This window comes from Leptinotarsa decemlineata, unplaced genomic scaffold (genome assembly GCF_025532065.1).
Source record: "Leptinotarsa decemlineata unplaced genomic scaffold, Ldec_3_MD MMD2_P_RNA_scaffold_14, whole genome shotgun sequence".
Taxonomy (NCBI): Eukaryota; Metazoa; Arthropoda; class Insecta; order Coleoptera; family Chrysomelidae; genus Leptinotarsa; species Leptinotarsa decemlineata.
The window spans coordinates 4,409,614-4,424,410 of NW_027412528.1; the positions used below are offsets into that span (position 1 = coordinate 4,409,614).

Here is a 14,797-nt window from a genome sequence, read left to right on the forward strand (position 1 = left end):
TGGTGCATAACGAATGACCTTTGTAAAGAAATGTCACCAGGTAATTTGTTTATAATGTCGCCAAGTTTTTCATCCGATCTTTGGTAAAGACCGATTTTCATGAGTGTTTTCTGAAATTCTTTAGGAAGTTTCAGCAATAATAATATTTTAAACATTTTATCTGCTGGAGTGATGGTCTCACGGCCGCGTATCGTGACAATGCGTCAGCAATAACATTCGTTTTTCCAGGAATATGTTTCATTTCAAAATCATATTCTTGAATGGCTAAAGCATATCGTGCTAGGCAGGGTGAAAGTAAGCGACACGTTTTCAAATATGTGATGGAACTATTATCACTAAAAATGATGGAAGGTTTCCCTAATAGATGAATTCTGAATTTTTCTAATACCCCAAACAACGGCTAATGCTTCACGTTTGTTAATGCTATAACGTCGTTCACGATACAATGATTAGCGACTAGCCCATGCTACCACCCGACGTTCTCCATCTACCAACTGAAATAGTTTCAGATATTTTGGGAAAACTAGTTTCTTTAATATAACTCAATCGATATATATTTTTGCTAGCGACAGGCTTCATTTCCGGTGATTCTAGAACGAATAATTCACACATTGTTTTTTCTGTCGGAACTATGACGAATTTGCCATCTATACTAAACATGAATAAATTTTCTGATAAGTCTATTTTAGTCTTGAATAACATAAGTAAGTCAGATCCTAAGATAACTAGATGAGCCAGGTCCGGTATTGATAAAAACTCAAGGAAAAATTAATGTTTCAATATCGAACAAGAAATTAACGACTGTTGGTTGATTGGTCGTTGTTTATTTTTGAATGCCCCCGTAAATTTCACTTCAGTGCTAGGAAATGTTGGAATTTGTTCATGATACTCTCCAAGCTGTGACCAAACCTCATTACTGATAGCACTTATTTCACTACCGGTATCGATCAAAGCAGGAAAATTGTAACGAAACATTTTTAATGAGATTATAGGTGACCGCGAGTTGAGAGTTTCTTGATCAAATTCAAAATCACAGTCCAATAATAAATCATCCCTAGGATTATTTAGACACGATTCAACCCTATTCTTAATCTGACCCGCCTCCTGATCCGGACTCACAGACCGAGAGGCCGTGACTCGTTTCCCGAACAATCATTTTCATTTTTTGCAACCTCTATTACTGACACGCGTTTTGGTCCGAATTGTCGAAAAAATTCTTTCCTAGGATATTGCTCTTCTATTGAAAAAGTGTTTGCACAATTTTTTTCGCGATAAGTTTCCGAAGGTTGTTGATTGAAACTCGAAATTTGATTATTCCCTCTCGAAAAATGTACCCTTCCTCGGGTTGCCTCTGATGATGAGTTGTTGGATATCGAAACTTTATTTTCAAAATTGAAATAATAGTCTGCCTGACGCCATTTTTCCATAGCTTCCTCGAACGTTTGACTCCCTACTAAAACTTCCGAAATGTTTGGTGAAAAATGACGTGCAATTGTTTTCATTGCAATATGCTCTGGATAAGGTGGTTCATAATATTTGGACATAGCTACTAATTTCATAAAATGTTCAACGAATGAAGTTTCATTTTCCCGATAATGACCTGAATGTAGAGCCAATCTAACTTCGAGCTGTTTTGTTTCAGACCAAAACTGATCGATAAATGCTTTTTTGAACATATTAAAGTTTGAAAAAGTACTCATATTTGCCTGGCTCCATAATGCTGCGGTGCCTTTGAACTGAGAATTAATCAAAAAGCGGAATCTTTCAAATGGCATATTTTCTTGATGAAACCCATATTCAATTTGCTCTAGAAACTCCATTGGTGCTGGATTTTTCGAATTATCGTACTTGACTGATGCTGAGCAGTGTAAATCTGCCGACTGTTTTCGGGTAATAATGTGCTATTATTTATCGCTGGAACCGGTATTTGGCCCCACGTTGGGTGCCAAGTTGTAGTAGAACTTTAGAAGAAGGCTCTTTTCACAGTCCCGCTGGGTTTAGGTTGAAGGTGGGTTTAACAGAGAGATACCAGAATTGAGAGGTTCAAAAGCAGTTTTTCCTTGGGTTTGTTTGAATATAACAGAGCTAAAACAATAGAACTTTTCGTTAATAGAATAGAAACAATATTTTAACAGACTAGACTCACCTAGAACTAGGTAACAACTCAATATTTTGATGAAAATATGTAGGTTTCCACGCCCTGAGGCTTCTAACAATGAATCAAAAGAATTCCTAATCTGATTCCTGATCGAGGCACACGTTTTTCAGAGTTGGTGGTTTTTTATAATTCTCAAAACTAAATATTCTCGTACCAGAATTGAGAGGTTCAAAAGCAAAGTTTTTTCTTGGGTTTGTTTAAATATAACAGCTAAAACAATAGAACTTTTCGTTAATAGAATAGACCAGGTAACAACTTGATATTTTGATAAAAATATCTAGGTTTACACACCCTAAGGCTTCTAGCATTATATATTCAATGGACCAAAAGAATTCCTAATCCCATTCCTGATCGAGGTACACGTTGGTGGTTTTTGATAACTCTCAAAACTTAAGATTCTCGTACCTTTTGATTCTCCTACTGACATCTCTAGGCGAGAGGCGTAACCCTTACAATTCTGGTAAGAGTTCTATGAAAATTATTGAAAGATTATAAATCATGCCGAGAGGTATATTATTCCGTTACACCTTTTATCCAATCCTTATAATCTATAGTGAACAGAACTACCGGACCAGCAGCACTGCGAATTTGAAACCACTTTACAAATCCTCTAAGAGCTGAATTTTGGATTGAATCACAAAAATATCTCCATGAAACCCACAATCAATTCCAAAATTGAAATGTTTCGATATGCAGGAACGTTTCCAATTAAGGATGATTGAAATATTCATGAATCCTACAAATCGGCAGGTGGTATTTTTCGCAGTAAAACCAGTACGGTACGCAACCACAAACAGCAGGAACAACACTCTCCCTCGCGAATTAGCCTTTGCGCATTTTGTCTGAATTTTCTTTTGTATGCCCTGCATGTTGTTCTGTTTACCTTTAGAATAAACCCGAGTTAAACCGAACAACTTGCATAATGGTCAGTGTAAATATATAAGTCATTACCTAGGTATCCCACAATATGTTCAACTAAAACACGACAATAAAAGCAGAATCTCAGGGACCAATTTTGGTGTTCCAAAACTACCTCGGAGTAGTTCTTGGAAATAACTAAGTAAATGACAACAACATAACTAGTGACAGTGAGAGTTACAGATGAGGTTTATTTACAATGAGAATGATTAATAATCATTCCTATGCATATATAAATTAATCAAGAAGAGTTGAGAGGATTGCGTACAGCAGTGAGGCAGGTGGATCAATAGCAAGATATTTTAACCTAGTGAACTGAATAATGTAAACAAAATATAGGTATTACTATTTCTGTTGAATTCTTCATGTTCCAGGTGATGGTTCCGAAGAAAATGAATAACAACACATCATGTTTACCGAGTTATACAAGGATTGACAAGCTTCAGGTCTCCTATATTATATCATATTTCTGGCCACACTCAATGGAATGACATAATACTAGGTTATATAAATCCTTTCGAATCCCTTCAAGATATTCATCAGCTTCAACTAGTGAATCAACAAGAAGTAGAAGTAATATTTCCAAGTGCCTGATATCAGATAAAATGTATCCTTATTAGAATGAATGAAATTTACAAATAGTTATAGTGGGTTTGTCATTATTTAGTGGTTTTATTGTTCAGAAGGGTCAGGTTGACTGAAAAATGTTTGAAAAATCTGTTTTCCGTTAATCAGCTGTCGCCCCCATACGAACGACAACTCTCAGAAGTTGGGAAACTTGTGAGAGTTTCTCTTTCAATAACTTGTCATATTCATACGGTTTTTGAAAATTTCAAACAGGCTTGTTTGAAATGTATTCATAATTCACATCACATGAAGTAACTAGAGTAATTGCATTATTTTGTAGTGCCTCGAATACTCACCCAAAACGTGAAATTGGGTCATTTCAACTCAATTTATTTTTATTATTACAACTGTATGGGAATGAGAAAATCTAAAAATATAAACATGAAATCACCATTTCCAATCTATTTGAATTTGAATCTGAAGTAATATTTTAATAAAACAACCCTCCTTGATTCAAGTGTTTTTTGATAGAACTGGCTTTTAGTTGATGCTATGAAGTTTAATTGTAATTAACTGCTGAGTTTCCAAGTTATTTGCAGCGATAACGATTAAAGCAAAACCCAAGCTTCCATGAAGTGAATCGTTTGAGAACGATACTCGAATGAGGAATTTCTCAATCAAGTCAACAAGTGAATAGACACTGGGAAGTCTGACTGATACACTAAGTGTCTTATAACTCAATCAAGTGGAAAGACGATTTCGAATCAAAAGCATAACTTTCAAGGTGATCACTAGTGTATTCATGAATGTAATATCAAATTGATTCATATCCAGGCATTTCATTACAAATGAGTTTGTATCGTATTGACGTAATATACCTATATCGCAGAAATATATTTCTTCAAGAGTGGAACTCATTGAACACAATATAAAAGTTGAGCTAATGTATTATAATTCTCTCAAAAAATGACTGACTTTTGTTAACCAGAAATCAATGATTGCTCTCAGTGGTGCAAATCTAATTCTTTTCACTTATTTGAAAACGATTTTCATATTAGTCAGTGGGCTATGCTTGAAGACTGGCAGTAAACAAGTCTAAAGAAATGAACTTCAAACGTTCAAGCCACTCTCGAATATACCTACACAGTAGGTTGAATGGACTGACGCCTATCAGAAAACAACTACTCCCCTGGCTGATACCACGAAAGGCGTTGGATTATATCCGACAGGCGTCAGTGCGGGAATCTTCACAGAAAATTTCCTGCATATGCAATTGGCAATACAAGTGAAAGAATCGACCTTCAATTTTGGAACGGACACACTTGCAGACCGGTTTCGAGCTCATTAGCCGCTCATCAGTGCAAGATAGTGGCCATCATCCACCTGAACTCAATAATATTCCATAATTGAAAATCGGAATTCTTTCAGAGTTTTCCATTCCTCTTCCTAAGTTGGAGCGAAATCTATGAATGAAAAACAAAAACTACATCAGTTGTCATCAAAAAACCCAAATAACGAAAATCGGAAAGAAACAGAAACAGGGTACCAAAATAAGCTCAACAAAATCGTCAAACATTACAGAAAATTGGGAACAAAAATTGGATAACGAAATGCCCGACTTACAAAGTTATAAAATAAAGTCTATTAATCTAGAACACACAAAAAGTACCTTTACCTCATGAACGAATTGGAGGTCATGGAAATATTGAAAAATTAAAAAATTCAAAACCAAAAACCCGGCTCTAATAACATCCGATCAGAAACTTTGAAAGAAGTAGCCAACCACAACATAAAAATGGTGTAAAATTGAAGATATGTTGTAATCATACAGCAATTTCCTTACTTTCTGATAATTTCGAAGATTTTGGAAAAATTATTGAAAATTAGACTGGCAAATTTGAAGAAATTTAATATATTTCAAGAATATCAGTACGGCTTCAGAGAAGGCAGGTCATTCGAGGACGCCATTTATAAACTAACTTCAATCATTTATATTGCTTCAGTTAAAAAAATTCCGATACTTGGTATGTTTATTGACCTTTCCAGAGTCGTATATCACAAAATTCTTTCGAGAAAACTCAACAAATGTGGCATACAAGGAAAGGCATACGATATTTCAGACATTTATCAGAGTGCGACATAACCATTTATTTTCACCATTGTAGAATTGGCCGCGGTGGTAGTGCGCCCGACTCACGATCGGAAGGCCGTGGGTTCGATTCCCGCCTCGACCAGATATTTTTCTCGAGAGAATTTATCTGGTTGAAGCTGGGATGATTCTGCAACCGTGTTAGGAATCACACGTTGAAAGGTAAGACCTCGTTAGTCCTTAGCCCGCACAAGTTTCTCGACTTCTGAGAGTTATCGTTCGTATGGGGGTAACAGCTGATTAACGGAAAAACATATTTTAAAACAGATTTTGAAACAGGTTCAAGTAATACGCATCATAAATTTCAGACAAAGATTTGGAAAGAATGGAGTTGATCAAATGACGAGAACTGTTATAAGAGGAAAGAAATGCTGGCAGTGAGAGACATGAGGCTAATCGAATACCTAAACCACCAGAGTTAACTGGGAGAGTAGCTTGACTCCAAGTGATCAAATGATCAAATGACGAGGACTGTTATAAGAAGAAAAAAATGCTGGCAGTGAGAGAGATGAGGCTAATCAAATACAGTAATTTGGGGATTGCCAAACAGTATTTCAATGGAAAATATGCTATATGGGAAGGAAGACTATTGATACGAGATTACATTAGAATCAGAGGCTCTGTTTTCTGTGTGAGGCAAAGTGATAAAGCCTCTACAGAGAGAGGAGCTCCCAATAAAGACCAGTGTGTTTTGGAAACAATTTCAATTTGTGGAGAAATCATTGTGAAAGGGTTTGAAAGCATCTGAAAGGGGCAAAAATTTCACATTTGTCAAAATTTAATTCAAGTCCAACATCATTAGAGAGATAAATTATTTTTTGAAATTCCTGTAGAACAGAATCTATATTACCACCAATTAAACCATTGTCTAGGTACGAACAATTGAAATCGGTGTCGATAGACTTTGTCAGTTCATTCAAAGTGAGACAGAAAAGAGCAGGACCTAGAGGATCGCCTTGTTGAACCCCTCTCTTAGATAAGATAGTATTTTTTCCAAAGTTCAAAAATGTTGAATATCGATAACATTGGTTGATAAAAGAAAAAAGGTGGGGAATATTTTCGTGGGTTTTTCGTAAAGTGATGTTTCTGTGAATCATGTTGAAGGCGTTTTTATAATCTAGTTTAACAAAATTTTAAGAAGATTGATTGGGATGCTCATTTAAAAAGAGACGTGCACCATATGCAACTGCTTCGCATCCCCCTGGAGTTCCAAAACCAAATTGAACACGACGAAATAAATTTCCTAAAAAACCAGAAACATCAATACAAGATAATTTCGCTACAAGGCGACGAAATATGGTACCAATAGCAATGGGGCGAATGCCACCATCTTTTTTCAATGCTATCAAAGAGGCAGCAAACAAAATAGGACAAATATCGGGATTCAGTCGACCGCTCAGCAAAAAGATACATAAGGAAATCAAAGAAGACAGAAGCTTTTCACCTTTACAACCAGAACTTTTTGATGTCAAGTCTTGTAAATGGAAAGGTCTGAGGGAGTCTATTCCTCCTGCTGAACCAGTGCGAAATGATCTGATTGCTTTCAATACTTGTTTTTCATCAACTTGGACTGGAGTATAGTTCGTGTCAGGTGTAGGTTGTTGACAGACGGCAGCGGGATGTTTAGCTTGAAGTTCAGTTAACGTAATATCATCAAAATCTGCAAAACTGTCCGTTGAATTCAAAATACGGATTGCCGAAGTGAGATCGCCATCCGAAACTTTATTTATTACAGATTTTGAGAAATTTGTTTCCTTTTTAGATCGACTCTCGAATTTGTGAATGGAAATATCTGGACAGGTATTGGAAATGTTCTTGTTGAGTGAAGTGAGAGACTTTTTATGATTTTCTTTATGTTGTGGAATACAAATCTGTATGTAAATCAAAGCAAATATCCCCAGTGATCTAACGAATTGCTCTGAATGCATTCATCAATAGCTTTGCTCAATGCTTCTGCAGCACACATTTTTGCTCCTTTGGGAATTCTCTTCAATATGTGAGAATGGAGTTTGTATAGAGAAAGTCTATCATTGATAGCTTTGGTAGAACTTGCACCAGATTTGGATTCAACATTCGGACTCATTGTACAGGTTTGGATGGAAGAGGAAAACGTTGTTGACTCAGATTTATGAATTTTTGAGGAGTGGATTCTCAAACCTTTTGTAGTTTTGAATTTCTTATTGCAATATTGACAAAACGAATATTTTATACTTGCATCGTGTTCAGTTGTAGAAGATAGTTCCTCTGTGATCTGCGCATCATGACTGCTAGATAAAGTATACTTTTCGTCTCTGAGAATTCTATCCTGAAAATTTTTCTCCACAGCAGGCCTTGTTGTTTCAGGTGTAGTACATTGCATTTTCATTACTCCTCCGTCTTCTTTCCAGTGTTCAACACATTTCTTCGATGGTTTTGACAGCATTAGTGAATCTCTCACGAAAGATGTGTGCTGTTTGGTGATGGGGATTTGCATTTTCGACTATCAATAGAAAAATGGAGAAACAGGGACTCACGAATCAGAGAATAATTGGTTCATAACGGAGTGGCACTACGCCTCACAGTAGGATTTCTGACTGGCCAATGTCAGCTAAGGAAACGCCTACATAATATGGGGCTAGTGGACACACCTCTATGCAGGATGTGTGAACAGGAAGATGAGACTGTCAGGCATGTCCTGTGCGAGTGCCCGGAGTTATCGTCAATAAGAGAGTGTGTGTTCGGCGAGTCTTGGCCTACACCTGCCGATATAAAGGAGATGTCTCCCAGCGACCTGTCCACCTTCCTGGAAAGGACAGGATGGACGATGACCTAGGAGGACAACTCCTCGGGAGGATGTACAATGGGTCACATGTGGCCTAAGTGCGTGGGCTTACACTCACCCTCCCTACTCTACAGATACAGAGAACGGAGTGCAAAAAACTTGACATGTCACTTTGACATAAAAAAAGTGCAATGAAACAAATAAAAAGAAAATAGACCAATCTGATTCGTGATAATGTCACTTACCCAAAGTGTGAAATTCAACCTGTTTGTGTATTCTTACTCGGATGTGTCACCATATCATATCAGGTACAAGCAGTTTGAACTGTTTATGTTTTTGTCTCCTCTTGTTTGTGATATTTATTCACTTATACAAATGCACTTCATTATCATCACATTGATTTTTTCAACCCAAATTTGCGCTGGTCAGGCCCTTGTCCCCGCACCAGCATTATCAACCAACGAACATTCCCCACACTTTGGAGTACGTGGTCATTGGGTCCGAGAATTATGTGACCTGAGTAAGTGCAGTGAGCCAATAATAACAGCCTACTGCATTTGTTTGGCTAAGATTTCTGTCTTAGTGCAGCAAGCCGGTATGATTTTCCGATTTGGTAGTAGTGAGGACATCATTCCACCAAGGACTACAATAATCAGAAAAACCATCCTGACAGTCTGGATAGAGTCTGCGAAGTTCGAAAAAAAATCGAAATTTCATTCAGTTTTTTGTTTCCTTTCGGACGATTTTTTCCTATCCACGAGCTAAAAACTCCTTATTTTACACAACGAGTGCAATATTCCTCGAAGCGTAGGACAAGATCGGTGTCTCGTCAATACCGTAAAAGTGCCGTAGTGGGTGATGAAGCACTCCTAGGGTCTTCTCTTCACGTTTTCCTGGAAAGAGAGGCTAGATGGACTGCATATGAACTTGTGCACATCGCCAATTACACAAATCAATCTGATGCAGAGTACACTAGACTGCTGGTTGACATTGAAAGTAACAGTATTATGGCAATGACCTGGGAATGAACTCCAACTGTCGACTACGAACTGCCTTATGCAATACTTTTGCCGAGTAGAGAATACCAGATTCTTCAGGAGAAAGAAATGATAAGAGCAGATAGTTGTTGGCTCACAGATGGATCAAAAACACTTCAGGCTCTGGTGCAGGTGTTTTCAGTTGCAGACCCAGGACAGAGATATCAACAAGCGGCACTGTAAGCTCTTGGCTCCTACCGAGCAATGTTTAAATTGGTAGAAAATTGCCAAAAACGACTCTCCTCAATAGGAAGACTTAACAAACTGTCTCTGTCCTGAATTCCTGGCCACAATGTCCTGTAAGGCAATGAGGCTGCTGATTCCCTTGCAAAGGAGAGTGCTGAAAGCACTTTCATCGGACCAGAACCTGTCATTGGCATGGCTTTAGGCTTCGCCAAACATTGAATACCTGGATGGTAAGAAGATTTAAGACTTCTGGTAAAATCTTTCAGGATTGGCTCACTCCAAGGCGTTTATTCACCCTTCGAAGCTTGAAACCAAACAGTTGTTGGGCTACAGTAGGGATGAACTACGATGTCAGGTCGTCTCACAGGTCACTGTCGTCTGAATTATCATATGCAGATAACTGCAGTTACCTGAGGAGTTGAAGACACCTAACTTCACATTATTATTTACATTATCTACATCATCATTATCATCATCATTATTACAGCCTCTGGTTTTTCATTCCCGCATCTCTCATTCCTCAGCTTTGTTAACGCTTTGCCTTCGCATAATATGTGTAGTGAGGTTTCTTCTTCCTCCTGGCAGAACTTAGATGGATGAACAGGCCGCAGTAAAGTTTTGCTTCGAAATTTTCAAGAAAAACTCAATGTTTTTTTTATAGACCGGACAAGTCTCAGCAGCAACTGAATTTTCCACTTCATTGGGTGAATTGCACAATAAACACAAATTCTCCCCTAACCGTATATAACGGGTCTTTCAATAAGCGCTTCTTATTGATGCCATCATGTGTGGAATATAATATGTTTGAAATGTCTGCCACGGCTTCTCTGGTTGAATCTGGTCCAATTTTCCATGACTCTGACGCATGATTCAGATACCTGAATTGGGAATACCCTACAAGAAAAAGTCTAATAGGATGAAATCGCACGATATCGGTGGCCAGTTCACATTACCTCCACGTGAGACGACCATGCACTCAAATCGCTCGTGCAGAATATCCAATGTGGCATGAGCGGTGTAGGACCTAGCGACGTCCTATTGAAACCACATGTCGTTGGTGTCCAGATCATCGAATTCAGGCCAAAAGAAGTTGATAATCATCGACTTATAGTGCTCGCCGTTGATAGTTATGGACCGACCAACGTCGTTCTCAAAGAAATAAGGACCGATGACGCCGCCAGTCCAAAATTCATACCAAACAGTGACTTTTTTGGGATGCATTGGAGGCTCTCGAATCTCATGTGGATTGGTATTGTCCCAAATTCGACATTTATGTTCGTTCACGTGCCTATTCATCAAGAAATGAGTCTCATCGCTGAAGATAATTTTTCGATGAAAATTATGATCAGTTGCCAACTGCTCCAGTGCCCGTTCAGCAAACACACGTCATTGTCTATGGTCGTTTACCTTCAGTTCCTGGTTCAGTTGAATTTTGTACGGGTGCAGGCCAAAATTACGACCCGAAATTTGCCAAGTTGTAGTCTGCGGAAGGCCGAGTTTTTGTGAGTGATGCAAAATCGACTGCCTCGGATTCTTCTGGACACTCTCACAGATAGCGGTGACGTTTTTGGCAGATCTTGCATTTTGTCAACGTACGGGTGTTGGTCAATCGTTTACTGAACCAGTGGGCTCAAATTCATCCACCGCATTGCGAATAGTCCTCTCGCTAGGACGATCTTAGTGACCGTAAGATGGGCAGAGCGCGCGGTACGTTGCTCACAGAACAGAACTCCCATTTTGATAAAACAATTTTTTTATTTGCACATATTGTTAAATGCTCTATCCCGCCATGGTAATTTGGCAAAATAGCCTGAATAAATGACAACTAATTTATTTGTGATCGAAATGGGATATGTGTTGTTTTTGAAAACAAGATAAAGGTATTGGCAACCTTGGGTGAAAACGAGTCGAGTCTTTATTTTCAGCTGAAAGGAAAAAAACTGTTGAATTTGTTTGAAGGCTGCTAGAAGTTTCATGTACCAATGCTTATATGTCTTCGACAAAGAATGGAATCTGAACTGCTTCAAAATGGCGTTCGGCTAGATACGAAAACATATTCCTGTGAATCAGTTTGTCAGATTTTCAACATTTTTTAACGATACTGTAAAAATCAAGTTCTCCTACTGTTGAACTGTCATTATTTATACTCATAAGCAAAGCTTGACCTTGATATAACTGATGAAGCAAACGCAAATGGCATTTTGATACTCTCTGATCCCTCCTGCATTGTACACATATGCTCCAAACTTCAAATAATTCATTTATGAAGCAGGAGTCAACAAACTGGCTATAGTTAAGTTCATTCCACTTAGGAAACGCTTTCATTATAGCTGCGACTATGCAAACAATGATTATTGCTTTCAAGAATACTGAAAGCCACCCAAATATTTTTTACAATTCTGTTTTTGGAGCGTATATCACGATTGACACTCCATTATCTACAATTGAGATTGCAAACATTATGGGACAGTAGCTTGGTGGGTTGATATGGGTAGTTTGCTATACTCATTCAATAGCTGTGTGAAGCGGTGGTTAAAACCGCAAGACCGGACGATTGATTTTCACTTTCCATCGTCCAACCTGTGTTAGAAATCACAGCTCAAAAGGTAATATTTTGTTAGTCCTTAGTTCGCACAAATTTCGACTTTTGAAAGTTGTCGTTCGTAGGGGGCCACAGTTTGTTAACGTAAAAAACAGATTTTTAATAGATCAATGTTCAAAAACAGATTAATGTTTTAATGGCTTGGAATCCTTGGCGTAAGTTTCATCCAAGCTGGATAGTTTGAAGATCTATGAAAACGACAAGGATAGTAGTCCGCCTTCTGTTTCAGGATGTTCATATCGGAATGTCAGTGGACCTAAGAACGATAGCCAAAATTTCTCGTCTGGCAACAAAATCAATAAAACCAGCTCATTTGGCATTTTGGCAAACATATTATTCTTCTGTCACATTAGGTAAGAAAAATATATGCAAAACTTCTCAGAAATACAGATACAGTGATGATCACCAGTTCTTCTTGGAGAAAAGAACTAATGGAAAGTGAAGAAAAAGTGATAGGAAGTGTTAATGACAAGGTCGGCCTACAGAAACAGGAAATTTCAAATAAAGTCGGGTCGCCTCTTGGCTCCAAGCATTCAAAATTAAAAACAAACAACAATTGGCAAAACAGACAAATAAGACAACAAAAACTCATCATGATAGTGATGATAATTTTACTGGAGACGAAGATGTGACACGTTTCATTTTCAGTCTACTGAGGGATAGGTGTCCCATGTTTTGTGCTAGAAATGGGCACAGTGTTCCAGTGCTGAAAAAAAAATGGAAATGCAGATGTGCACCATTTTTGCCAAAGAGACTATATGATATATGGAGAAGACAAAGGAAAAATTCTCCTCAAAACTTGGATGTTTTCCAATACATATGAAATGAACTTGTTACAACTCATGTTGATGTCAATACCAATCATCAAGTTTCACAATTATTCTATTATACGAAGTTCATAAATGTGTACTTTGAACTTGCCAAAGCAGATTATTTTATAAAACATTTTTATGTCTGGAAAAAATCAAAATGGCTCAAGGACAGTTCATATTCCACCCTCCCCAACTCAACTTTTTTGTTATACTACCAAGTTTTTGTTATTTTCATACTTATACCTGTCAAATAAGGTACATAACTGGTTCAGAATAATGCATCAAATAGATACTACTAGAATCTACTGAATTGTTCGTGCTCGAGACATTATTATTTCCGTTCAACCCGGAACTAACATATACGGGGAAAAACCAAGTATAAACACAATATTGACTATGTAGGAAATTGATGAAATAAAACCGGTATGAAATATAATTTATTTCCTATTTCAGTTGATTCTCTTGTTATCGAGTCTTAGTAGTTGTACCATCACAAAGCTAGTGAAACCGCTCATACTCGTACATTCAACAGGAATGAGTTGTCAAGAAATTGGCATGCACTGAGATCTTCAGATCTTCAACTTTGAGGGACAGTCAGATGATATTGTTGTAATGAAATCAATTTTCACCTCCACAGAATCCTCGAATTCAAATATGTTTCAACTAGCGATCTGCCTCGGATCCGCACGGATGCAATGCTGATACTAAATATAAATTCACCCACCGGAAATTTAAGGGCATGGAGAAACAGTGATGAAAAGATAATTTTGTTTGATGGGCGCGCCTTTTTTCCTCTCAGCTGTCGCCCCAGTTAGAATATTTTGAAATTCTTTCAGATGGCACATCTACAAAATAAAAAGATTCTACATACAAAATTTCAGCCTCCGAAAATATACCGGTAAAATTTCAGCCTCTGAAAACATAGCGTACGGAGAAAAAGTGATGAAAAGGTAACTTTATTTTATGAACATGCCTTTTTCCATGCTGCTGACGCCTCAGTATTCATATATAGATGCCCTTTTTATCCCAGTTGGAATATTTGAAACTCGTTTCTTATTGCACATTTACAACATGAAACGATCCTACGTACAAAATTTTTAGCCTTCGAAAATATAGCGGTACGAAGAAACAGTGATTAAAAGTAATTTTCATATGTAAATGCGCCACTTTCACCCCTACGGGGGGCGCCTCAGTTGGAATATTTGAAAACCCTTTCTCATTGCGCATCTAAGACCTAAGGAGCACCTATAAACAAAATTTTAGCTCCCAAGGACTCACCAGTACGGAGAAACAGAGATAGATACATAGATAGATAGATTTATTTGATCATGTTTATGACAAGTCAGAGAAACAGTAAAATTTGTGACGGTACAGCACAACATCTGAAGCATGAAAATCTTAAACATTCTCTATACATATGTACAGTTAGTTCATGTAATCTTTTGAATTATGAAAACGGTTTTTTATAAGATATTTTTTCACCCTTCTCGTGATTACATTCATGATCAACAACACTAGATCATAAGCTTATGTAGCTTGACTCATTTCTAGCTTGACTCGGGGTTGTATCAGTTTTTGTGCATTTCTGGTAGTGTAATTGTAGAGTA

General features: G+C 37.6%; 1 protein-coding gene and 1 long non-coding RNA gene across 4 annotated transcripts in view; both read left to right on the plus strand.

The window, feature by feature from the left end:
- LOC111514274 (lutropin-choriogonadotropic hormone receptor) overlaps positions 1 to 14,797 on the plus strand; it is a 796,850-nt gene that overhangs the window by 606,717 nt on the left and 175,336 nt on the right. The gene's annotated exons all lie outside the window — the stretch shown is intronic.
- On the plus strand, positions 2,915 to 3,723 carry LOC141482919 (uncharacterized). Its single transcript, XR_012465806.1, has 2 exons — positions 2,915 to 3,357; positions 3,451 to 3,723. It is a non-coding gene; the product is annotated as an uncharacterized lncRNA (long non-coding RNA).